General features: G+C 41.0%; 1 protein-coding gene across 2 annotated transcripts in view; it reads left to right on the top strand.

Annotated features, from left to right (window-relative positions):
* LOC309489596 (diamine acetyltransferase 1-like) overlaps positions 1 to 27,526 on the top strand; it is a 61,131-nt gene that overhangs the window by 9,990 nt on the left and 23,615 nt on the right. The window contains exon 1 of one of the 2 annotated variants that reach the window (XM_082158444.1): positions 4,040 to 4,066. The exons of the other annotated variant lie outside the window; for it this stretch is intronic. The gene's annotated coding sequence lies outside the window, so the exon portion shown is untranslated. Of the gene's footprint in view, positions 1 to 4,039; positions 4,067 to 27,526 lie in introns of those variants that run through there. 2 annotated transcript variants of the gene reach the window in all.

The following is a 27,526-nucleotide window of genomic DNA, read 5'->3' as shown; positions in this document are numbered from 1 at the left end:
GCGCTTCGTCAGATTGCAGAGATTTCTGGATCTGACACCGCCCTGTCGGTTCACATAGGACACCACAGACATGTTATCCGAACGGACTAGTACGTGGGGATCCCGTATATGTGGGAGGAAATGCTTGAGCGCGTTTTCGACCGCTATCATCTCCAAACAGTTTATATGGAGGCATTTTTCCTGGTCTGACCACAGGCCAAAGACCGGTTTGCCCTCGAACAGAGTGCCCCAACCTAAGTCGGATGCATCCGTCGAGATAACTTGCGGCGTGAAACGGCTCCCATTATCACTCCCTGCTGGTACCAATCGGCCGCTAACCAGGGTCTCAGCGCTGAAACGCAGCTCTGAGTCACTCTGATTCGTATGCCGCCGGCCGCCCAGGCTCGGCGAGGCATACGGGTGTTCAACCAGCGTTGTAGGGGGCGCATATGTAATAGACCCAGCTGAAGCACTGCTGCAGCTGACGCCATATAACCCAGCATCCTCTGAAACGTTTTCAGGGGTGCGGCGCTGTCCAGCTGGAAAGACGCGGCCAGGCGCTAGATACGGCGCGCGCGCTATATCGACAGCTGGGCCGTCATTGCCACAGAGTCCAGTTCCAAGCCCAGAAAAGGGGTTGACTGACTGGGCAGTAATGAGCTCTTGGTCCAGTTGACCATGAGACCCAAGCTTTCCAGGTGGCTGAGAAGCACAGTTCTGTGGGAGATCAGTTCTTCCTCTGACTGTGCTAGAATCAGCCAATCGTCCAGATAGTTCAAAATTCGCATACCCTGACCTCTCAGGGCATGCGATGTGCAAAATACGCATCTGCAGTCGCCTTTTAGGGGACTGACAGAGCGAAATGCTTTGACGGCATTCGTGTAACAGAGCGGGTGTAACAGAGCGGGTGTACAGTGTAGCATTTGTGTAACAGAGCGGGCAGTGGGTAGGTGTGGGCACGGGGCTGTGGACACGTGACCTACATTCAATACTCGAGCGGCTTTTGTCCGCTTTATGAGAGCGGGCTCTGATAGAGACACGGAGTTCATAGTGCTTGTGTGTAGGGGTGAGCACAGAACGTGGGCACATTTTCTACACTTGAAACACATGCGGCGTGAGCCGGATCATCAGAATTGTACTCCTATGAGATTTCTCTGGGGTGCCGTGAAGACGGTGTTTGGGTGCAGGAGAGCGGGTTGTACAACGCGCTCGTTGGCTACAAAATACACATCTGCAGTCGCCTTTTCAGGGGACTGACGGAGCGAAATGCTTTGACGGCTCATATGCTTCACAAAAACATAATTTGTATTTGCTGTCAAAGCCCGAATTCGAACACCGGTCTCTGGCGCGGAAGCCTAGTGTTCTACCACTCTGCCACAGGGGGAGTTCACATAAGCATCTAGTAAGCGCGAGCATATAAAAGAGCGTCATGTTTTGTGTCAGCGTTCGTTTTGCAGGCGTGCGTGTGTGAAAACAGGCTCGTTTACTGCAATATTAGTATTTCCAGCAACCTGAACTTAGAGGGGGCTGAGAAATGTGTGAGATTTGGAGGTTGGTCCGGCCTCAGCGGGACTCAAAACACTCTCTCTTCCTAATTCCGCCAGTGAGTGAGGCATTTTAGAGGCGGGTTCGCTTTCTGAAGTTAGAAAGCTGGCCGCGAGCTCGAAATGAACAGCATAATTTTTATTTGCTGTCAGAGCCCGGATTCGAACACGGGTCTCTGGTGCAAACGCCTAGTGTTCTGCCACTGTGCCACGGGGGGAGAACACATAAGCTTTCAGTAAGCGTGAGCATATAAAAGAGTGTCACGTTTTGTGTTGGCGATCGTTTGCAGGCGTGCGTGTATCAAAACAGGCTCGTTTACTGCAATATTAGTATTTCCAGCCACCTGAACTTAGAGGGGGCTGAGAAATGTGTGAGGAATGGAGGTTGGTCCAGCCTCAGCGGGACTCAAAACACTCTCTCTTACTCCTTTCGCCGGTGAGTGAGGCACGTGGGGTGCTGAACATTGCTCGTCGTGACGGCGTTTGTTTGCAGGCGTGCATGTATTTATAACAGGCTCGTTTACTGCAATATTGATGTTACCAGAGTGACGCGCACGAACGGGACGCGGGGTAGCTTTCTTGTAACGTAAAGGAAGCTATCCCGTGGCCGCCCGCTTTCTGACATATCCCTTGTGAGCGGCGCTGTTTGCGCGGCTCGAACAGAGGGGAGCTTTCAGCGGCGGCGTCCTCGTCCAGCTCCTCTGCCTCATCCCCTGAAGTGGCGGCGGCGCGGGCGAGTGCCGGCGGCTGCGCGGCCGGGAGGGGGGAGAGAGGAGCTCGAGGGAACGGATCCGGCGAGCTTCTCGTTGCCGCAACGGCCTCCAGTGGTCTCTGGGGGCGGCGCTTACTTCTGCGCGGTCCCGCAGGGACAGGCGGAGTGACAGCTTGCGTTGAAAGCTTCAAGTCGAGCCCGCAGGGTCGACATTGAGAGCTCTTCGCACCCGGGGAGTGCGGTGGCGGCGTGCTAGCGGCCCAGGCAGAGAGCGCAGATGACATTGCGGTCTCTGTTGCTGAGCGGCACGAGCCGCAGGAAAGACGAGGTATTTTTAGAAAAACGCCTCGTGCTCTTTTAGGAGAGAGAAAGTGTGTGACGCAAAGGCGAACACACACAGCAGAGAAAGGATATGTCGCCGGATGGCGTAGCAGGCACGGAGGCTGAAGGCGGCGAAGACGGCCGGCTTCCTCAGACGCTTCCTAGGCTTGCTGGTCGCTTGTTTCAACGGCGGCGGCTCTCAAGATCCAGCGATGCGAAGAGCTTCGCTGAAGACATGAAAATCAGAATTCCAGCCTGTGAGCCCCTCTTTTATACACGCTAGCCACACCCATTCTGGCGGGCCAGGCGCGTGGAGGGCGCGACGTCACGCAGGGCTCACTGGTAGGCTGCTGCAGTTGCCACAGGACAGCCAATGAGCACGCTCATACAGCCTGCCAATACAAAATTAAGGATAATTTTTTGGCTTCAGATCTCGAGAAAAGACAACTTTACCCGTAGCTTAAGCAACTTACGCAATACGAGAGAACCTCTCGTAAGAGAACAACAGTTCTATTTTAGTATGAATGACACTGTAGGCTAAAGTGTATCACTGAGGAGTGTTAAGCACAATAATAAAGCTTTTCTCTCCTGTGGTTCTGAGAAGGATAGTCAAGGCCCATAAGATCTAAAACCTAAAGGCCTGATTTCAGAGACAGGACTTGGATTAGTTCAAGTAGCTTAAGTTTTAGTAGCTTTTATAAATGTGGCTTAAAAAAATTAAAAAATACTGGTGTGAATCTTGAGACAATGGCAGTGACATATTTTATTATATATATAAGTACAAGTTGCTTTCAGTTAAAACAACTCAAACAAGCATTTTAATCTGGGACTAGGCTAGAAAATTGTGTCATCATTGAATCACCCTCAAGTTGTTCCAAACCTGTATGAGTTTCTTTTAATTTTAAAGAATGTGGGTAACCAGTGGATTCCGTCAACTGTCTGGTTACATTACCAACATTCTTCAAAATATCTTATTTTGTGTTCAACAATAGAAAGAAATCTATACTTGGAACAACTTGAGGGTAAGTTAATGACAACATTTTCATTTTGAATTATCCCTTTAAGCCTAGTCTGTGAAATCAGGGGATAATGTATAAACCTTTCAAGACAGACCTGTCTTTTTTTCTTTATTTCTGATTTTCATACATTTTGGTTTCAGATCAAATTTCTATATTTTCAAATAAAATATAAAAAAAAACTTTGACCTTTGCATATAGCTATGCATGAGAGCTTTACCACAGTTTTAAAAGGGTTGCAGTTCTCTAAAACAAGTGAAAAATGGTGCGAAAAGTAAATAATAATTATATATATATATATATATATATATATATTACAGACAAATTAATTCATAAGCAGTAGTTTGACGTGTCCGGCATATTTTTACTGCAATTACTGCGAGTTCTTCTCTAGTGTAAATATTAAGGGTGGCGTCAATTTCAGTTTCCGACCCTGACAATGTTAACGAATAAGAGGTTCACGCAGAACGGATTTCACAGGATGTTTCAGAGTGGTATGTTTTTTGTAATATTCTTATACAATATATGCGATGTTATCCACCATTTAATTGTGATTTTTTGTTAGAAAACTAATCGATCACAAAACCATGGTTAATTTTCCAAAGGAGCGGTGAACTGTCTCACAAACGTGAGAACTTACAAAAGCTACAGAAAACAAGCTGTTCTCCATAAAATGTGCAGCGCACAGATAAACGTTGGTGTAATAATGTTCAGGAACAGTGCTTAAAATAAAATAACCACTCTAAGTTCATCAGCCTTAGGAAGGTCAAACAAATGAGTTTTAGAAGCGTTGTGGGAAAAAACAGCGTCTCTTTGACAGCAACAACACTTGTCTTCTCTAATGCCTCTAAGGCCTCGCACCCTTTTTTGTGCTTATTCTGTGGGCGGGGATTATTTAAATGAGAAACATTGTGACTTCATAAGATCCGGAAAAATCGCATTGTAGTCCAAACAAGCCGTTTGTTGTATAGTTCTTGAAAAGGGGATTCTGTTCAACAAAATATCTCCCTTTGGAGTGGACTTGAGCTTTGTAACCTTGCAGATATATTTTTTTTATGCTCAAACAGCAACATTACACACTAACTGAAGTTGAAAAAGTGGAAAAACATAATAGGACCCCTTTAAATTGCATGTCAAATAACATATGGATGCACGATTAAAAGAATAAAAGATTACAAAGTCTCACAGTGAGCCAAAACAGTGATTAGGGCAAGGCACATTCTGAAGTACGCTCTGTTAAACATAACAAGGAATATGGTAACAGATGGTTGCTTTGCCCATCCAACACACTTATTGGCAGTGTTGCTCAAAAAACTCTGAACAAATGTGAACAGCATGGATGTAATGACGAAATTACCAGCAGGTGGCAGTCTTGTACCATTGAAATATTTCAGTATCAATCCATACTTGCTAAACAGTGAGCAGATTTCTTTGTCAGGCCATAAACTATTGCATTATTTCTTCAAAACTGATTTCGGATCAGTCTAAACAGATAACCGCTGCCAATACTGGCCTTATAAAAACAGAAATGCATTAGATGCAACCAGGATGAAGGGCATCATCATTTTGCCTTTCATGTGATGGCAGCTAAAATCTAATACACTTCACTATTGATATTTGCAATAGGATTAGCACTGAAGTTTAAAGATATAAGAAGAGAAATAGCTTGGGCACTATAATCAGACTATATAGAGGACAGTGCATTTGGCATTCAGTTCTCTCTTGGAACGGTCTCTCGTGTTGACAGACTTTTGAGGGACGGCAGTTTAATTACAGTGTGAAGAGGCCTGATCACACACGAGTGCCAGACCTCCAGGACACTCGGGCTGCCAGGGCTCCAAACTTGACCACTGCAGTCATTCGTTCCAGAGAGAACCTCGCTCCACAGAGGAACGTCTGCTCTGATTGCCCTTGCTGCAGTGTGCCAAAGCCAGACTTTTTGTAAATAACCCTGAAACATTTCATGTGGCGGTTTTGAGAGAATAGAGATGAGCACCCGTGGGCTTTTTATATGAGCACCTTTTTTTACTCGTAGCCTTTAAACTCGCAGTACAGTGCCAATCATGTTTTTGCATTTTTAACAGAAACCCAAAACAAGGTTGTCTTGATTGACAGCTGATTGTCATGACAGCATAACTCATGACTGTAACTCAGTTGAATGGCTGGTTGTGTTACATGACACACTGTAATCTGGATTACGTAATTAGATTCCAAAAATTAAAGGTATAGCGGAGGATGTTTTACTTCCTGGTGGGTAGTCTAAACTATTGGTCCTCCTAATTGTCAATCATTCTGGTGAATCAATCAAACTTTTCAAAAAGTGGAGAGGGCGGGTCTTATCTAAAATTTGGAAAGATCCTCCGCTATACCTTTAAGTACATGTAATTAGATTAAATTACTTTTTAAAATACTTAGACTACAGTTACTTTTTTATTGACGACTTGATTACATCTTTTTTTACACAAAGGCAGTAAATCATTCATAATTTATTGATTCTCCCAATTTCTTATTTTTTTTCATGTTTTAAATGTTCTTTTCTAAAAAAGAAAAAAAGAAAGCATATTGCTTATTTACATTCAGAAAGTCTTCTAGTTTTGTAAAATTGCACACACACTGTAAACATCATATGATTAATACGTTATGAAAACATGTTTTAAAGCCACAATATGTAACTTTTTTGCTTTAAAAATAGCAAAAATCACTATATCTATGTTATATATTTTTTTTAGTTGTGTACTTACATTATCCCGACTGTTTCCAACAACTTTCAAACCAGGAGAAATTTGTCATTTAATTCGAGAAACGTCCCGTTTCTTTATTTCCGTTTTGTCGCCGTCAATGGCGTCATATCCGCGTTGTCCCTGGCTTCCGCTCGTACTGCCATGGCAACCAGAGCTATGAACCAGAGCCCTCTGATAGTAACCAAAGCGACTGACGGTAGTTCGCAATGTCTGTTTGCACGCTGTTGTTGTTTCGTTCAAACATTATGGACCATGGCAAGCAGACTTTGGATACAAAAGGAGAACTAAAACGAGAATCAATATCAGCGCGGTGTTTTCGAGATGCCGAGAGCTCCCATAGACAGTATAAACGAGAGCTCCACGTCCGAGACTTCGACCGCTTCTACATGTACTTTATTAAACAGGTGAGCACATTTACATCAAACTAATCAATGTTATATAGCTCAACATGATGAAATGTTAGAATATGATCTGTATGTTATTCTAATGTTGATCTAGCTTACTGCTAGTCTCATACAGACAAACTAACACATACATTTCAACACATTCAAATGCAGTTTAGTGTGCTAGTGTAATGTTAGACCAAGTGAAACAACGCTGCGTTACCTCACAAGTTTAATTTGTCTAATAAACTGACCTGTGACTGTGAGTAGTAATTCTGCACTCGCGTGTAACGTTAGTTCGGTAGAATGAAATGTCCATATCGCGTCGCGTGTGGAGCTGATAGCTGTCTCTTAGCAATCCCGAACTGCTTCATATCACAGTCATGATAAAAGCATCGATGTATTCAGTCATCCATTAACATTATTAGATCCATAGATTAGATCGGTCGGCTTGACGTTGACGACAAGATCCATAATTCGTAGCAAATGTTGCGTCATCAAACTACGCCTTTGTTATTGTAAATAGGTTAGCGACCCCTAGTGGCGAAAAACTGTACGTTTAACATTGCTTTAACTCATAAAAATAAGTTGAGAGTGAGACATTTTTAACTTTTTTATAAGTTTTACAAGATTCAACTCATTTTTGTAAGTTCAAATTACTTAAACATCTAGGTTGGTTTTACTTAAAATTTAAGGCAGCAACTTTTTTTTTTTTTTTTTTTTTTACAGAGAGACTATAACATGGAAAACTGAATGGAAACAAAGCATTTGACCACTGGATTTACAGAAATCATTTTATTTTTAAGAAGTGTCTCTCCTCAACATTGCACATCAATTCAACTCCTGACAAACAACATTTGATTATTATTTGAATTAGCCTATCACTCAACAAGTCATTTAACCATGTATTGCTGTCTTTGGAAGGCTTTTGTCTTTCAAAACACATTTTTATTATTTTAAAATTATTTATTTTCATTTAAATATTTTATGATTTATTTAATTATTTGCTTTTCATTAAACTCACAAACCCCCTGCAGTTCCTTCACGAACCCCAGTCTGAGAAACCCTGACGTAATGTAATATTTAATGCACTCGTTGATGTTGATAACAAAGCTCTTTGTATTTTTATATCAATATGGCACAATATTATCCTATTCAATTCAATGTCATAGACAAGATAGGTCAAAGGTAATCTAAAAGTAATCAAAAAGTAATCAGATCATATTACCTTAAATGTGTAATGTAACGGATTACTTTACTAACTAACAATACTAACTAAAAAAAGTGTCATGGTTTCCTAAAAATAATAAGCAGCACACTGCTTTCAACATTGATAATAATAAGAAAGTTTCTTGAGCAGAAAATCAGCATATTAGGATGATTTCTGAAGGATCATGTGACACTGAAGACTGGAGTAAATATGCAGAAAAATTAGCTTTGCCATCACAGGAAAAAAAATACAATTTAAAATATATTCAAATAGTCAAATACTGTTATTTTAATTTGTAAAACATATTTTTTAAATATATATATTCCCTTTTTTACTGTGTTTTCAAACACGTGCAGGTGTGCATAAGAGACTTCATTTAACAAAATACATTTTCTTTCTTGAAAACCTTTTTAATTAGCAAAAAACCTGTGTGGCACTTAGGAGGCATTTCATTTAAAGAACCTAAAAGAGGCATCAGAGTCTGACTTATTAAAAACACAAAGCAGGAAGAAGCTGTTTAAAGGTCCACTCAATAATTAATTCCTCATTAAAAGGTTTTCCCCTAAAGAAATTAGTAGCAGCAGTTTTGAAAAACATGTTCAAATAAAATTGTAGTGAAGGTGGACTGGTTCTTAGGTAGATTTGGTCATCGCCATGGTGTGTCGGTAAGGACACGGAGACAGGAAACCCATTTAAATGACTTTAATGTCCATCAAGTCATACATTGGAATGGATGGTATCTTATGTCATTTTAGTCATTTAGTCATTTTAGTCACAACTCTGGCAGAAATTAGGAAGAAAAACAACACACGAACCATCTCTCAATGATAAAGCGAAACGAAACTAAAAAGTTCTGCACACGGTCACCCACCAATGCTGTGGTTTGGCTGTCCGTCAGCGTGATCGGGGCATGATCACTATGTCGGCTTGTTGGTATATTTGTTAGATGGATAATAATGTTGTCCAGCAGATTGCACTGCTGACCTCCTCTTCTACAGCCGCCCCTACATTTGCTTTGCAAATGTACTTTCCATCTTCTTTGTTAGTCTGTTGTAGGGTCATTATCTGGGATGGCAGGCAGTGTGATGAGACGAGACAATGGTCGATGGTAGAGCTTGTTTTTTACCTCGATCTTTGCGGAGCGGACCCAGCCATCCGACCAGGGTATGTAGTAGGCTTGGCACGATAGTCGGTGTTACCGGTGTTACACGGTGTTCAGTCGCAACACCGGTTTCATCACTTGCCCACCGCAGCACCGCAATTTTTTTTTTTTAAAGCAATTACGCAGGATCCGTATTTTCTGTCACCAGTTGACTAGCGTTGTATGATCACGCTCAACCATTCAAGCGTGACAAAACAAGAAATCGCGCTGTAAGTCCTGCCTATTACACACACACACGCACACACACACGGAAAAGACGCGAGTCAGTATCGAGTTCTCTTTTCGGCCTTGAACAAAACATAACACACACAAATTATGCCAAAATGTCCGTTTTGTCTAGTGTCCTCATAAGAGCAAATTGTTTAAATAATATCATAAATGATTGTAGAGATTTGTGAGAAAATGGTACGCGTGTCAGATGGAGTGTCATTAATGTTAATCAAAGAACAAAGGTAAGAAGAGTAAATTAGGCCTACTCACTCTGACCCGGCGCCAGGAGGATTAGTATACCGGTAGCCTAATAATCATGAATGCACTCTCTTGTGTGCATGAATGAATCTTTTAACACATCTCCGGCGAACGGCTTCTTCACGCAAAAGAAAAACTCGTAATAAAGCGCAGTGAAATTCATGTGGCGTTTCCTGATGGAACGAGGTTGTTCGTTAACTTCATTTTATACGTGCAATTCACACGAGCTCTAAACGAATGCGAGACTGCTGCGATTAGTCAAACTTTATTAATGAAACAAAATCAGAGGGAATAGTTTCTTTAATGTATTTTTTATTTTATTTTTTACCGGTTGGCCGGTCACACGGCTTTCATAGTTTTCAGTTAGGCTAGTGCGGAGACCAGGGCCGGGTTTCCCGATAACGATGTATCTTAGCTCTTAAGAGCGTTCTCTATGTGCAAGGTTACGAACGCTCGACGCAATTCCACGCGCGTTTCCCAAAAATGCACTTAACATGAATGCGCGAGAACGCGTTCGTGCTACTTAAGAGTCGCTGTCCATTCGCGAAGTGCTGAAATATAACCTAAATAGAGGACACTGACAACGCGCTGAAAGACAGGACCGAGCAGGTAATATTTAATATGAAACAAAGTCTCAACTTTCAAATTTGGTCAGTCAAACAAAAATAAAATAGGCCTACCATTTTTTGGCTCTTTAATGTGTCGTGACAGATTGCCTCAGTTAAGCTGTTAAAGCCAAAGCCAAATCCATCCAAGTTAATCAATCACTCTTCTGACTGCTTTGTCGCACAAAAATGGTGGAATTTGATTGGTCAGATCGCATGTCAATCAAACTCAATACGAATGATGAATTGACGCCATATAAAAAAAAATAATAATTACGTCACTCTAACACCCCCCACCCCCACGATGAAACCGGTAATACCGGTGTTGTCACAAGTCGATTAACCGGTGGGAGAATATTATCACCGTCACATCTCTAGTATGTAGTTATTACCTTGCCGACAGGCCACAGAGCACGGGGAAGTTGGTGGTCTATTACCATAACAACAGTCCCGGGTGTGAGGTTGCTGCAGTCACTCACCCATATTTGACGTGGTTGCAGAGTGGGAAAGTAATTCTTAATAAAACTTGTCCAAAACTGATATGCCAATACTTGTGAGTGCCGCCATCTTTTCCGACTAAGAATTTTGGATTCTGGGTAAATCACTTGTGGTAGTGATGCATCTGGCCACCCCATCAACAGGTAGTTCGGGGTCACCGGATCTGGATCCGCTACATCGGAAGAGACATACCCCAGTGGTTTTGCATTGAGAATAGCCTCAACCTCTATAAGGAGTGTTCGGAGGACTTCCTTTGTGAGGATCTGAGACCCTACTATGGTACGTAGGGCAGTTTTAACTGAGCGGATTTCGTGCTTCCACGTACTGTACCTCCGAAATGTGGGGCGTTTGGTGGGTTGTACCGAAACTGTCTCTTCTGTTTCGCTAATTGGGTTTGGAGATGTGGACTCATGGAAGTGAAAGCTGTCTGTAGCTCTTTATCACCTCCTCAAAAATTGGTGCCTTGATCTGCCAGGATTTCAGAAGGAATTCCACATCAAGCAACCATATGCCTAAGAGCCATCAGAAAGGAGTCTGTCTCCATGTTACTCAGTAAGTATCTAAGTGGACACAGCGGGTAGTCATGCACTTAAAAATGATTCCCCACCTCATTTCATTGCTCCTCTCTCGTTTTACCTGGAATGGGCCAAAGCAATCTACCCCTGTGGAAAAGAAGGCTGGTTTCAGTAGGCAGACTCTGGCGGGAGTAAGTTCTGCCATCTTTGGTATGTTAGATTTGGCTCTCCACCTTTGGCATTCGACACAGGAATGTTGAGAGCGCCTTATTGCTTCACTCCCTCTGAGGATCCAGTAATATCTTTGCATTTCTGTGAATACCCTTTCTGGACCAGGATGACAGAGTTTGGTATCGCATTGCTTAATGAGGAGGCGAATTATAGGGTGTTTTGGGTCCAATACTATGGGATGTACAGTACTGTAACTTAAGTGGGTAGCTTGACGTAGTCGTCTTCTTACACGGATGAGTGCAGTCGTTTTGTCTGACTCTGGTGACAATGTGAGCAGACGACTGGATGAAGGGATTGGCTTACCAGTTGTAAGAGCCTGATATTCTGTTGGAAAACTGTCTAATTGGGCGTTCCTTAGTAGGTTTGTTTCAGCCTGTTGGTACTCCGGTGATCCTGGGTCACCTGTTTTTCCTGCCACCCCATGCATGGATCTGGAGGTAGCTTCCAGGAGTTCCTCAAAGGTCGAGAACTGTTTAAAGGGTCTGCCCTTTAAACCGAGGTGTTGCGCAGCTGTGGCAGGCAAAATGGTGTGCTCTGAGCCATCATCAAGTGCAGCAAATGTGTCTAAAGCTTTGTGCTAGTGATGGATGGTAACCTTAACGACTTTCAGAAACACTTTCCTGCCACATCGAGGTTGGTCCAGGTATAGAGTTTCTGTGGTGGAGTTGTATAGGCTATTGCTCTCACTGGTAACCAAATCCTTTCTTTGGTTGATGTCATGGAGTATGTAGAGGTGTTTGGCTTGGCAAAGGTGGCAAGGCCTCTTTAGGTCACAGTCTTTAGCCATGTGAGAGCTACAGCACCGTTTATTGTCTTTGATCCAGCCAACCATTTGCTCTTTGGTTAATGCTATATATGTGGTGCACTGGCTAAGGTAATGTTCTGCACTGCAGTATGGACAGATGGCTTTGGGCTTGGTGGGTACTTTGGGATGAGTTGCCTTGGGCTTGGTTATTGGTTCTATGACTTGTCTTTGTTCCACACCATGCAGTATGGTGGTGTGTTTGCTTTGTTCCCCGAATTTCTACCCTTTGATCTCATTTTATGGCTCTTGTCTTGTCAGTTGGGTCAAATTCCATTCAGTTAGCTTCTAACTGCAGCCAATCTGCAAACTCGAGGAGGGAGAACTTAGTCTTATCTGGGTTTCTCTTGAGGTGATGCCTCCTGAATTGATTTTGTTGTGAACGAGGAAGAAGATTCAGAAGACGTTTCACATTTGACATTTCTTCAGTCCTGTCCCCCTTTAGGGCTTTGAGCATGCCGACTATTGCTTGGACTCTGAGAAAAATGTCGTTGAATGCCCACTCGTCACCAGCACGGATAGGCGGAAGGCTCTCCAAAGTCTCTGTGTCCTTAAGTACGAACTGGAAGGAATGACCATATCTTCTGTCAAGGGCTTGCAGGGCGTTAGTGTAAGGCATGACTGACTCTGCATGTGCTAAAATCAGTCTGTGACCATTAGGCACCTTCAATTGCTTAAGAAGGATGGAGTACTTATAATGCTCTGGTAATTGTGGGTGAAGCAGGTTGTCCAGAGCAATCTTAAATTCAACATACTGGGCCCTGTCTTCTTCAATAAAATCTGGGAAGGTTGGGCCTTCTACTGTTGGAACCCAATATGATGAGGGATGGGGAGTGTAGGGTACAGCCTCAGCCCTAAGCTGAGATGTTGTAACTGGGTAGACAGTTCTTGGCATTGGCTCAGACTCTGAAGCAAACTGACTGTGTACTGGAAAGGCCTCTGGGGCTGATTCTTGATAGAAAGAAAGCTGGGTTGTCTGGCTCGGTCTCTGTTCAGGGTGAGGAGGCAATGGTTTCATCCAGGGCTCTTCTCTGTTGTGCACTTGGGTTCTGGTTGGGTCTGACAGAGAACTGCCGCATGGTGAGGCATACTGGTGCGCCGACAGGCTAGTCTCTCTGCTCACAGGAGGTGGTGACTGGAAATTAGTGTGTCTGATTTGGGTTTTCCTCAATACTTGTGAAAGCTCCTCAAAGAAAGGGGGTTGGGGTTTGGCAGGCTGTGGCCAAGGCCTGTGGCTTGTTGGTATATTTGTTGGATGGATAATAATGTTGTCCAGCAGATGGCGCTGCTGACCTCCTCTTCTACAAAAATCATTTACACTCACATGAGTTGAAGACTAAAGAAAGCAGATTTGTCTTGTATAGAGTGGGTCCTCTCATGGGAGCAGACATGTTGAGTTGAGATCACATGACAAGCTGGCTTTATCTAATACATTGATAAATTAATAAAATATATGAATCATGTTAGAACAAAAGGTATTTTTACAAAGGAATCTGTAACTGAAAACTGCATTGCTTTTAGTTTAATATCAATAATAACCATGGTGCCAATGAGAGACGCTCATCATTTACAAGTGTCATGCATATAGAGCACAGAAAGATGTTCCACATCAGAATGTGTTGTTGTCGGCTGTGTATTTGTGGAACTCATTTACTGATAAGCACAACAGATGCTATTTAGATCACAATTAACTCAAGTCACAGTTAACATTGGTCCTCCTAATTACCTAAAAATGATCCTATAATTGAGTAATGGTTTAACTGGTCTATCTCTCAAAGAAAAGTTGAGCATGACTTTCTTATGACATCGAACAGGACAAGTATAAAAACAAACTGTCAGGATGTCAGTTTGTGATATATGAGCATAAAGATCACTTAAAGGGACAGCTCATACAAAAAATGAACATTCTATCATCATTAGCCGTGTTTCCACTGTCGGGCCAGAGCCGGGCATGCTAGTGCGGGGCTAGTCACTTCCGGGGCTTGATCGGGGCTTACTTGGGGCCAACGGCCAGGATTTTCTGGCCCGTCGAATACCTTGGTCCAAAGCGGGGCAGCTCGGGCAGATGATTCAGATGATTCGCCGGATGATTCTGTCAGCGATGCAAAAGACTCTGCACGCTAACCATTACCATAGTAAACATGGTAAATATGAACGCTTGAAGAAATCAGACGACAAATAAAGGCTATTACAATCCTGTTTTTATTTTATCTGTCAGTAGCCTACGTCTCATCTCTTTATACCGGACTATCATAAAATAAAGGAACTTTCTTTTCGGGAGCTTCCTCTGTTTCTCTGAATAAGTGTGTCCTCTTTTTTGTGTGAAATAGACTGGTAAACTACTTTATTTCTGTGTGACTAATGTGCAATTTTGACACAAATTAATTAATTATGGTCAATGTATCACTTTTTATCGTAAATATGTGGTAAAATATCGATTCTTGGGTTTCAAATATTCAAGTAAATAACGAAAATGCCAGCAAACGGTCGCTTTTATCATGTTTGTTTTGCAATCACGCTGTTTCCAGTGATTTCTTTCTGATTAGTTTTCTGATAAAACTTCCATTTGTTGGTGAAAAGATGGGTTAGTGTGATGTTGTTCCAGAGAGGCGTGTGACGGGTGTGTTTTAGTGAAGTGATGTAGCTTCTGGCCCGACAGTGGAAACGCAGCAGATTTTGGGCACGGTGCTACAGGCCCGAGGCTTTTAGCTGGCACGCCCGTTCACTGGCCCGACAGTGGAAACACGGCTATTTACTTGCCCTCATTTCGTTTCAAACCTGTGTTCATTTCATTTTTAGGTGAACTGTCCCTTTAAATTTCAGATTTAAAATTTTCAGGACAGTGCAGATTAAAAATTATGATTAATAAACAGTGAAAAAGGTGACAAAGACGACAGCCATGTGAAACATGTATCCGATAGGCTATCCTTATGAGATTCCTGTGAGGATTTGGAGATGTGGGGTCTTATGGCCCTTCGTTATTTCTCATTAAGGCCTGTCTATGAGGACCATTAAGCAGACAGAAAGATAATCACCTCCCTGGAGGACTGACCTCTTTATGCTTCTGTTTAGGGTTAAACAGAACAGCACACCTCGGTTGTAGTGTGGTCCACTTCCACAAAAACCATCTACTATTGTAAGTCTGGACTCTTGACACATCTTTAATTTTGTTTATGAGAAAAACTGCACTTCCTCCAGAGCTCTGAGCCTGTGTGAAAACAGATAAATTGGCCTTTACATGAAACAATGAAGATTACAAAGGTGAGTTTCCCAATTAAACGATCAGAACAGATCTGGAAGTATTATATATGGTTTGTTTCCAGCAGATGTTTAATTAGAGCGCTACAACTTGGCATCTGGTATGCTATTGCGACATGTTAACATACATTCATTATAATGGTGCTATTGGTACATAACAAGCGCCACTATGTGTATTTTTGTCATTCTAATTAGCGAGCACCTGCGAATGCATATTTTATTCAATACGATTCATTTCATGACATATGGAAGTGTTTCTTCATAATATGTTGTAGATTTATAAGGATGTTTTGGGGGAAACAGATGCGCACTTTTTGAAGTATCCTATCCAAATAACCCTAAGTATTCATGTTAGAACACTGAAAAAAGAGATGTCAGGTATGTACTACTCTGATGTGCGTCACTTCATATTTTAAGATGTGATTCATCGCCTCCACCTCCTCACCTCATCTCCTCCCTTTTCATTTCGGCTCCTCTGTGTCGGTTTGGCCTCAGGGCTCGGTGGGAGAGCAGCCCTTGATCGTTTTACCTTCACAGGATTTTCCTTCTTTAACATCAGTTTTCTGCTGCTCATTACAAGGACTGTATTTTGCCCTCTCGAGGGGCTGAGTGGAGCTTCCAGAAGGCCTATTACCACAAGCCTTCCTCCTCAGTTTTTAAGCTCATTCACTGTTATATTTCACCCGCTAGTGAGCAAGTGTTTCGGCTGAACTACTTCATTACAAAGCACCGCTCATTTCCATACTCTGGAGTGCAACGCATCCTGGTGCTGAGATTTTTTTGGGTGGGACAGCAGCACTCTGGAGATATGTAATCGGATGGAATAGTCTTCCTTAAATGTGATGTTCTGTATTATGGCGTGGCGTGGATAATAATCTCACTGTTGGAAAACCACACTCTATTCATAGCTACCTTGGATTACCTTGGATTTGACACACATAAAAAAAAAAAACTCATATCAACCTGCACAGATACTTGAATAATAATCACATGGCAATGATGCATAGCTGTTATTTGTAGTCAGACATAATAAGATTAAGTGTTATTTAGGCAAGGCAAGTTTATTTATATAGCACATTTCATACACTATGGCAATTCAAAGTGCTTTACATAGAAAGGAATAAAAATAATCACAAAATAAAAGCAAGGAAAATTAAAACAGTTATTCAAAATGCTTTACATAGAAATGAATTCAAATATCACACTATGGTAATTCAAAGTGCTTTGCATAGAAAATAAGCACAAAATAAAAGCAAGGGAAATTAAAACAGACATAAAAGGAATTAAAAGAGATAAATTATAAAGTTATAAAATTAATTAGAGTAAAATTAATTAAAATAGTAAAAAGATTATACATAAACTTCTCATCTGGCAAAACACCGGTCTATCTTATTTTGCATATAGTTTTACTCTTACACTGTGTCTGTGGTGTTTATTCGGCACGTCTAAGAATTCCGTTGGACGTCTCCGAAGGACCTGAGCTCTAGGACTGACTCACGGGGTAACCTCGGGTTCACCGCCTCATCAGTCTGCACCCCAAAAACCCATTTGCTCGGAAGCTCTAGGAATTGAGTCGATCTAGTCCGCACCCCATAGAACCTCGGGTTTAATTACACATCAAACTCACTACTCCACCACAGACCCAGGTCATCAGCATTGTTTCATCTTTCAATTTCCCCAATTAAGTGGTTTATGTTTCTCTCTTACCCAATTCTCAGTGCCATTTGAGTTCAGTTTAGAATCAAAAGGAATAATACAGTGCAGTCAGTCGGTCGGACGTACAGTGGATACAGTTATAAAAAGAATTAAAAGGGATAAACTGGCAAAACACTGGTGTATCATATTTTGTACAGCTGCTTGTTATACTGTGAGATCATCGCATGTGGATTGTACAGTGTCTGTGGTGATCTTTCGACACACCTAAAAAATATATTGACGTCTCCAATAGACCCGATTTTTCCCTAAAATCGTCCTCCAGGACTGACTCCTTGGGTTCACTGCCCCATCAGTCCACACCCCAAAAAACCCATTTGTTCGGAAGCTCTAGGGACGGAGTCGATCCAGTCCGCATCCCACAGAACCTCGAGTTTAATTGACACATCAAACTCACTACTCCACCACAGTTGGAGCCATCAGCATCAGCATGGTTTCATCTCTCAATTTCTCCAATTAAGTAATTTATGTTTGTCTTTTATCCAATTTTCAGTGCCATTTGAGTTTAGAATCAAAAGGAGGATGCAGAAATAAAATACAGTGTAATCAGTCGAACGTACAGTGGCACAGTACTCATTCAGTAAATGCAGAGCTAAACAGATGTGTTTTGAGTCTGGATTTGAATTCAGAAGCACATCTGATCTCTTCTGGAAGCTGGTTCCAGCTGCGGCTGGCATAACAGCTAAAAGCGGACTTGCCATGCTTAGAGTGAACCCTTGGTATTTCTGGTTGATGTGATCCTAATGGTCTGAGTGATCTGTTAGGTTTATATTCATTGAGCATATCTGCAATTTATTGAGGTCCTAGGCCATTGAGTGATTTATACCAGTAATAATACTTTAAAATCAATCCTAAATGTAACTGGGAGCCAATGTAAAGACCTGAGGACTGGTGTGATGTGTTCATATTTTCTGGTTCTGCTCAGAATCCTGGCTGCAGCGTTCTGTATGAGCTGCAACTGTCTTATGGTATTTTTGGGAAGGCCAGTGAGGAGTCCATTACAATAATCCACCCTGCTGGTGACAAAAGCATGAACAAGTTTTTCTAAGTCTTGTCTGGAAACAAAGCATCTAATTCTTGCAATATTTTTTAAATGATAGTATGCTGATTTAGTTATTGCTTTGACATGACTATTGAAACTAAGGTCTGACTCCAGAATCACACCAAGATTCCTGACTTGATTTTTAGTTGTTTGACCCCTAGCGTCAAGGCATGCGTTCACCTTGAGAACTTCATATTTGTTTCCAAACGCAATGACTTCAGTTTTGTCTTTGTTTAACTGAAGAAAGTTTTGGCACATCCAACTGTTCACTTCATCAATGCATTGGCACAGGGAGTCAATGGGGCTGTAATCGTAAGGAGATAGGGCTAAGTAGATCTGTGTATCGTCTGCATAGCTGTGGTAAGCAATTTGGTTCTTTTTCATTATTTGTTCAGTGGGAGCATACAGGTTGAACAGGAGTGGCGCAAGAGCCTTGAGGGACTCTGCATGTCATGGATGTCCATTCAGACCTATGGTCTCTATACTCACATAATAACCTCTCCCTCCTAAGTATGACCTGAACCATTTTAGGACTATCCCAGAAAGCCCAACCCAGTTTTCCAGCCTGTCAAGAAGTATGTTATGATCAGTGTCAAATGCAGCACTGAGGTCGAGTAGTACCAGAATTGATGTTTTGCCTGTATCAGTATTTAAACGAATATCATTTATTATCTTTATGAGCGCTGTCTCTGTCCTGTGATGTGGTCGGAAACCAGATTGAAAATTGTCAAAGTATCCATTTGAGATTAAGAATTTGTTCAGCTGATTGAAGACAACTTTTTCAGTGATCTTACCTATGAACGGAAGATTTGAGATTGGTCTGTAATTGCTCAATATGTTGCTCTCCAGATTGCTCTTTTTCATGAGGGGCTTGAATTGACCACTTCTAGGAGATCTGCTTCTAAGCAGTTTAACACACTTTTGAAAATAGTTAGAAAGGATACAAACAAAAAGCATATGGCGGCATGTCAGAGAGACAGGTGTGATATGTGTCAGGCAGGGACATTTTCTGCATGCTTCTCTGTAAAAAAGAAAGGGAAAAAAACACTTACTGTGCAAATACATCTACCAATGCTACTGGACACATCTTCAGTGATGTTCCTGGAATCATTGGGTGTTTCGGGTCTTTCAACATCATACACCCTCATCCAGGCGACCCAGCTGTGGCTGATCAGACCCCAGCTTGTGTCCAGTTGGCAAATCTAGCCACCCTGCCCCCATGGATCTCCTCTCTTGAGCCATAGCCATCTTGAGGCTTTCTCTGCCACTTCAGTGGTATTGCGGATGGCTCTTCTCCTCCTCACTCCATCAATACCTAACAGACTGAAGGCTCTGGACAGGGATCGGGCTACAAAGCCCCTGCATCCTACCTCTATTGGGAGACACCTTGCTCTCCATCCGGCTTGTCGACACTCGCTGACCAGTCCCTCGTACTTGGCGAGCTTCCACTCAAAGGCCTCTTCCAGGCGGTCTTCCCAAGTGACTGTAACCTCCAACAGAACCACTTGTTTGGTGGACTCAGACAAGAGAACGACATCTGGTCTTAAAGTGGTGGTCACAACGTGGTTGGGGAACTTGAGTTGCCGCTACAAGTCCACCAACAGCTGCCAGTCCCACACAGTGGCCAGGATGCCTGCAGATGTTTTTGCAGCTGGTCTTGGCTGCTTTCCAGCTCTGACGAAGGCGATGGCCTGTTTGGAGGGGCGGGAGCACTTGGCCCACTCGACTCCTGTAGCAATGGCTTCATACCTTTAAAGGCTTTTTGTGCCTCCAAATTCTGTGTGAAGTTGCAATGTCGCATAAAAGCCATACTGAAATATGCTGACTATATGACGTTTTCAAAGCTCTTGCTTTGAAAAAGGATATTTAGGTAGGATAGTGCTGGGAAAAACTTTTCTTTTTTTTCTTCTCCCAAATACTTTGGCACTAAAAGGATTTGAACAGCTCAGAGGTGATCTGAAGAGGCATATGTAGCTAGAAATGGTGCATTTTTGCCAGGCTTGTGCACCAGTCAGAATTTAATTGAGAATGCCTTTAAAATTCTGGTTCAGTTCCTGAGCTGCAATTCATATTTGAATGTGATAGATAGATAGATAGATAGATAGATAGATAGATAGATAGATAGATAGATAAACATATATATATATATATTAGACAGACAGACAGATAGATGGACGGACGGACGGACATATATAGACTGACAGATGGATGGATGGATGGATGGATAGAGATATATAGACAGACAGACAGATATATATATATATATGAATATATGACAGACAGATAGACAGACGGACGGACGAACGGATGGATGAATAGATAGACATATATAGACAGATAGATAGATAGACAGACAGACAGACAGACAGATGGAATAAACAGATTGTGAGAAACATTGTATCATCACATGCCTGAAAGTTGATTGATTATCCTGTACACACTAACTGACAAAGTCAACTTGGATGCACTTACTTTAATGCCTTTGGCAGACGTTTTTATCCAAAAGATATGGTATAGATTTAATCCATTCATATATTCCCTCATAGGCTTCAAACCCATGTTTTTGGAGCTGTTAGCCGCAGGCTGTTTGAGCTACAGGAATGCTAGCATCTGATGCTGTATTTCTGAACAGAACCCAAGCCATAAAAGAGCAAAAGAATAAAATATAGTCAGCATATTTCAGTATGGCTTTTATGCGACATTGCAACTTCACACAGAATTTGGAGGCACAAAAAGCCTTTAAAGGTCTGTAAGTGGTTTTTTTTTTCTTTCTTTTTTTACGGAACAGCATGCAGAAAATGTCCCTACTACCTGACACATATCACACCTGTCTCTCTGACATGCAGCCATAGGCTTTTTGTTGTAAAAAAAAAAAAAAAAATTCTGACTGCTGAATGCTATTGTTTTGGCCAGTCAGAGGAATTTGAGCTGCTCTCTTCCTGACATTTTGAATTTAAAGCTATAATTCACCCTAAAATGTGAATTATGTCATCATTTACTCACCCTCACATCATTCCAAACTCCCTGTTCTGAGGGACAAAGAAAATAAGTCATCTGTTCAGTTTTGGTGAAAAACTACTCAATATCTCTGAAGTTTTTACACACAATTGCTGCGGCTGCCATTGCTCTCCTGTTCGCCTTCCTGCACTTCACACTCCAGCCCAGTAGGTGTGCAGAAATGTTCCTTTTCCAGAGTTTCGTTAACTTTTATGAAAAAGCCAGAAGAAGCAGGTGAACATTTGCATAGATCACCCTGAAATTAGTTTCACAAATACATATGATCCTGTTTAATATGTATACAGATCCAGCGATCAGATCCGGTCACATCCAAAGAAATTGTTATGAATGGCAGTCCGAAGTGAAAGACCCGAGTCTGTTGTAATCTCCTCAGAGCTAATAGAAAAACTCAAAGCCTCAGATATGAAAAGGTCAGGTCCTGTGGGACAGAGAGAATGTATTTCCAGAGCCCATTGAAGTGTGGAGAGTGATAGCAGACTTATCACAGTGAGGGCTTTGGATGGCCTTTGTTTCTGAGGGTCTTGGGTTGCACAGGCCTGTTCACTGGCTCTGGAAATTATGAATATCATCAGAGGAGAGGTGACGTTCACACGCCTTTGAACCTGTGCTCCAAAACGAGATATTTCGCTGACTACACGTTTCTGTGCAGGTGCATCTGTTATTTCTGTTTTGTTTTTTGTTTTAATTATCAGTATCAAGGATAATTATCTTCAATTATATGTTCTATTTCACCCAAACAATTTTGTCTTCATTATGTTCATACTGCTCTTTTCCATAGACCTGTCATGCTCCAAAAAGGATGAAAACGCCATAAAAATATAATAAATGTACTCCGTATGATTCCAGATTCAGATACAAATACTTGGAAATTTTGTTTACAGGAACTCTCCATAGGTGTATTCAGTGGCGTAACGAGCCAACACCGGGCCCATAAGCAGGATTATCAAGGCGGGCCCCTCTACTACAACACGTGATGACGCTACGCGCACCAAAAAAATAAATAAAAAAACTGCTGGTGACGGCGCACCATAATAACACATTGTTACTGTTACTGTCACTGCTATATACACATAGGCCTAGGTCCAAATACATAAAAAAAAGATGCTCACTTACATTATTGCTGCATTTTCCGGGCTTTCCTCTGATGTGCGAAGTTGTCGATCATATCATTAAGATCCAGATAGCGCGCACGGGCATTCTCAATCGCTTCAGGTGCTTTACTCGCTTCACTCTCTTATCTCGATCTCCCCCTGTGTCATCTTTTTAAAGAAGCTTCCTATTTTTGGTAATTTATTAATTAATTTATCAAATTCCTCTTTTCGTTTGCGCTTTTGAAAGCCACTTTTGTGTTTAAAATTTGACGACTCCATATCTGTCTCAAGTTCAACGTTTTTTACTGTTTTGCACGCAATGGGCATGTTCACCCGGTGATTCCCCAGTCCCAATTCGAAACAAATTACACCAAATTCATCATTGTTCATTTCAAACATTTATTTAATGATCAGTCAAATATGTTGTTGTCATTATTTATTCAAATCAATTTGCAAAAAATTAAAATGCGATCAGACTAAAAGTAGTAAAATGCGATAGGGGGACCCGGCTGTCAATCAATATCTTCCAGTAACGCGGGCGGGCCCCTGATTGGTCCGGGCCCGTAAGCAACCGCTTACCCTGCTTACCGATAGTTACTCCTGTGGGTGTATTGGTTTTTAATACTCTACAAACTGTATATTCTATCCCCCTACACTTACCCCTAAAACTACCATCACAGAACACTTTTGACATTTTTTTTATTTTAAAAAACACCATTTAGTATGTTTTTAAGCCATTTATTTTACAAGGACATGGGAAGTGTTCTTATAAACCATGTTTACGTTGTAATACTCATGTCATTATATTACCTTCATAAACCATATATACAAGAACACACGCACACACACACGCGTACCCACACACACTGAATAGATTGAATTTAGGCTTTTATTCACATATAAATGCGAGAACCGGTGAGGTTCATTCTCGTGTTACGCATCATGTTTGAGCTTCAGCAAGAACCAATGAGGTTTGTTCTCATGCGTCAAGAAGGTTCGGTTGAGCTTCTGTTTATGTTCGCTGATCAATGTTTTTATGTGAATAAAAGCCTATATTCAATCTGTTCATCATATAAAGCAATCGTGTCTCTTCAGAAAATTTGGACTAAACCGCTCAACTCATATGGATTAGTTTTACGATCTCTTTATGACCTTTTTGAAGCATCAAAGTGGTAGTTGCGTAGCTTTCAATGGAGGAACCGAAATAGCTCAGTTTTATTTAGAAATATCTTCATTTGTGTTCAGAAGATGAATGAAAGTCTTACTGGTTTGGAACAACATGAGGGTGAGTAAATAATGACAGAGTTTTCATTTTTGGGTGAACTATCCGTTTAAGGCATCCTGTCTCTCTGTAACACTGTCTTATAGGCATCTTTCATTAAGGACATTACAGTGTATTGCTCTGCCCACATCTGCAGTCCTCATGCCTCCTGCAATAGATCTATGGCATGTTCATGCAGGTGATCAGGGACCCTGGCCATCTTTCTTCTGGTGTTTTTCTGAGTCAGTAGAAAGCTCTCTTTAGCATCCTAAGTTATTGTAACTGTGACCTTAAAGCTACACTGTGTGATATTTTCCCCCATCTAGCGGTGAAATTGTATATGACTACCCAGTTAATATTAGTTTCTGTTCCTTTCAATTTCGAGGGCGTTTTAACTCCTACGGTGGCCGTATTATTCCACGATTAACATGACTTCCAGTTCGACTTCGTCCAATTGCACCTTTAAAACTATCATCTGTGATCCGTCGCAGCACAGATTTATGTTACAAGGTAAACAATACTTTTTCACCATTGACGCGAGGAAAAGTAACGCAAGTTATACTAGAGGTCGTTCTGGCGTTATGCACAACCATGCTATGGTTAGACAAGCAACTATAAAACTTCGAATTTACACAAATAGGCTGAATTACCTGTCGAGAAGAAAGCAGGCGACTTCGGCGTCCGTTTTAAAATCTTTGCTCCTCATGAGCTCTTTCCATCTGGGAAAAGTTACTCCAGTATTGACTTTGGTCTTGCTGATTTGCCTGTCGCATTGACGTTTTAATTCTCTCTTTCGCTTCCTTGGCGACTCTGCTACATGTCCTCGAAAATAGGCGTGATCCTCCATCAGCAATCTTTCAAATCTGCCGGCAGTCGCGAGTAATCTCCCCCTCGCATTCGTCTCTGTGTCAATGAGTGTAAAGCGCTAAAGGCGAAGCTTGAATTTACAGGTATGTCCCTCTTTGGCTAATGTAGTTTCAAGATGGAGGGGCAACATGGCGACCGGCATTCGAACCCCTCACCCGTATGTACTTTCAATGGCAGATTATAAACTTACGAGAATACTTTATTACTTGAAAGAAGTAAATATACATTAATGAGCACATATATTTTTGAAAGAACTAAGAGTTTTTTGCTAAGAATCAACAAAAAAAATTACACAGTGTAACTTTAATTATCTACCGCCTATAAACTGTTAGTGTCTTAAAGGGATAGTTTACCCAAAAAATGAAAATTCTGTCATCCTTTACTCACTCTCAAGTTGTTCCAAACCTGTTTGAGTTTCTTTCTTCTGTTGAACACAAAAGAAGATATTTTAAAGAATGTTGGTAATCAAACAGTTGACGGTAGCCATTGACCTCCATAGTTCTGTCAACAGTTTGATTACCAACATTCTTTAAAATATCTTCTTTTGTGTTCAACAGAAGAAAGAAACTCAGGTTTGGAACAACTTGAGGGTGAGTAAAGGATGACAGAATTTTCATTTTTGGGTGAACTATCCCTTTAAGGACAGGTGCTCCACAGGCAATTGTGCAATAATTGTTCTGGTTCTTTGAAAATTCCTGAAAACATTTAAACCCTTTACAATAAAGATCTGTAATACTTATTTGGAATTTACAATATTATATTTAAAATTCAGTATCCTGAAAAAGGAGAATAAAATATTGCAGGATCATCCAAAACAAGCAAGTTTTTACAAATCTCTGTTGAAATGTACATTTGAGAATGGGAATAAGTGTCCATAAGAAACTCACACCTTAGTGTTGTTTGAACCACAGATGCAGTGAAGCAGTGATTTGGCAGGCTGTGGATCATCATCTCATTAAAATCAACAGAAGCATCAGGGACATCACTCGCTGTCCAGACCACAAATAACTCTGGCAGGGCAATCTTTTCACTATGATCCAGACTGCCGTAAACAGTTTTTGTCAACAGTGTGTGTACATAGGCACAGTTAGAGGAGAAACACACACATATGTTTCACATGGCTGGCTATCTTACAAATATGAGAAATGAGGGAAGAACACAGCCGTATAAAATTTCACGAATGTACGTTTTATCTGTATACAGTAAAAAGAAGAATTGGAATAAATGAAATCATTCCTGAATCTATCTTGAACCATATTTTTTTCTGAGTCAACAAAAGCCAAAGCATGTATTATGGAAATTGTGTTGTATGCATTTTTGGAATAACTTTGCTATATGTCTTGCTCAGGCTCATTTCACAGTTAGCATTTTATGCATGTACATTTTACACTTTACAATTTTACACACAATTAAATTAGATTTTCCTTTCTATTTTGGCATAAGTTGACAAAATTAGTTTGATTGGAAATGGCAGAAAAATATTTGGTTACAGTGTTTACCTTGATTTTAGTATACACTAAGACTAAAACTTTATACACTAAGTATAAAAATGTACAATAAATGTTGAACTTATTTGTCATGATTTCAATCTTTCTTTACTTATCATAATAAAGGATTAAAGTAAAAGGCATTTGAAAATGAGCAAAATGACTGAGGCACAGTAAAAAGTAAGTTTTAAAGGTCCCATGGCATGGATTATTTTATTATTTTATGTTTCCTGGGGTGCCCTTATAATGTTAGTATGTTTTTTTTAATCAAAAATTGTCATAATTTAGAAATAAAAGGCATTTTACCTAGCCTGATTTTAGCCTCTTGTTGGAACGCTCTGTTTGAAGGGGCGTGTCTGCTGTGAGACTTCAGTGTAAACGCCCACTGCTGTGATTGGCTGTGAGACTTATGTGTAAACGCCCACTGCTGTGATTGGCTGACATGCTTGCATATGAAATAGCTAGCATTACATGTGGAACTCTCTCGAAAACTTTTACTATTACAGCTATTATACGTTTTTACTATTACAGCTATCGAGATTAACGAATCGTGGGAAGTTTTTAAAGTATTTAGATCTATTCCCATCACATAAAAGGTTGCAGTGATGAGCATTGAGATGACAGTCTGTTGATCGCGTGAATGAAGATCTTATCATTGCAACGCAGTTTCTGCACTCACACTAATGCTTTCACCAATGCAAACATTATGCAAATACAGTAAGAGCTTTGTTGTGCAGTGTAACAGTGTCATTGATTTCATAACGAGTTTTGGCAAGTGTCCAGATACACTCACGCTGTGTGATTGACAGCTTGGGCAATTGGAAAGGGATTGTTCTTTGATCGCTTTCTGTATATATTTTAATCAGTTTAAATATGATTATTTTCATCCTACTAAGAGAAACGATGTGAAAGTTGATATTTTAGTCACTGGCTTGATTTACTGATGCATAAACATTATTGAACGATTTTGAGAGAAAGATTATCTGTCTGAACTTGAACAATTACACATCAGAAATTTATATAACCCACTGGTTCTTCAGAGGCTCGGATGAAGGAACTAAAAAAATCCTTTTGTGTTAATTTGTACATCCAAACACTGAGCAACTGCCATGCTTCACTCGTTTGCAAGCCATGATGTCTCTCGAGGAAAAACCAATATCGCGCTCGCGCAGCTCATTTTCTCATGGGCGGGCCAAATTCTCTTTGCGGGCAAAGCAGAGAAAGGTAACCTTTCCCCTTATGACGACATAAGGGGAAGATTCGCCCGTCTGATCTTTCATTTTCTCAAAGGCGAAGCAGGAGAACCAGGGCTTGGTTTACACCTATCACAATTTCTAGCCACTGGGGGACCATAGGCAGCCTAGGGGAACTCATATTAATGTTAAAAAACCTCATAAAGTGAATTTTTTTTATGCCATGGGACCTTTAATAAAACAAAATCATGAAAAATTTTGATTTAATATTACTTGATTTACTGATGTTTTTGTTTGTTATTTGCGTAGACAATTCTGAACAGTATGCAAATAAGTTCGTACACAAACTCTTAAATGTGTTTGTCCTTTTTTTCTGGCAACTTTTCTTACTTCCATCTTTACTTCCATC

The sequence above is a fragment of the Leuciscus leuciscus genome (genome assembly GCF_965113295.1).
Source record: "Leuciscus leuciscus genome assembly, chromosome: 24".
Taxonomy (NCBI): domain Eukaryota; kingdom Metazoa; phylum Chordata; class Actinopteri; order Cypriniformes; family Leuciscidae; genus Leuciscus; species Leuciscus leuciscus.
This window is presented reverse-complemented; position numbering and strand designations above follow the sequence as displayed.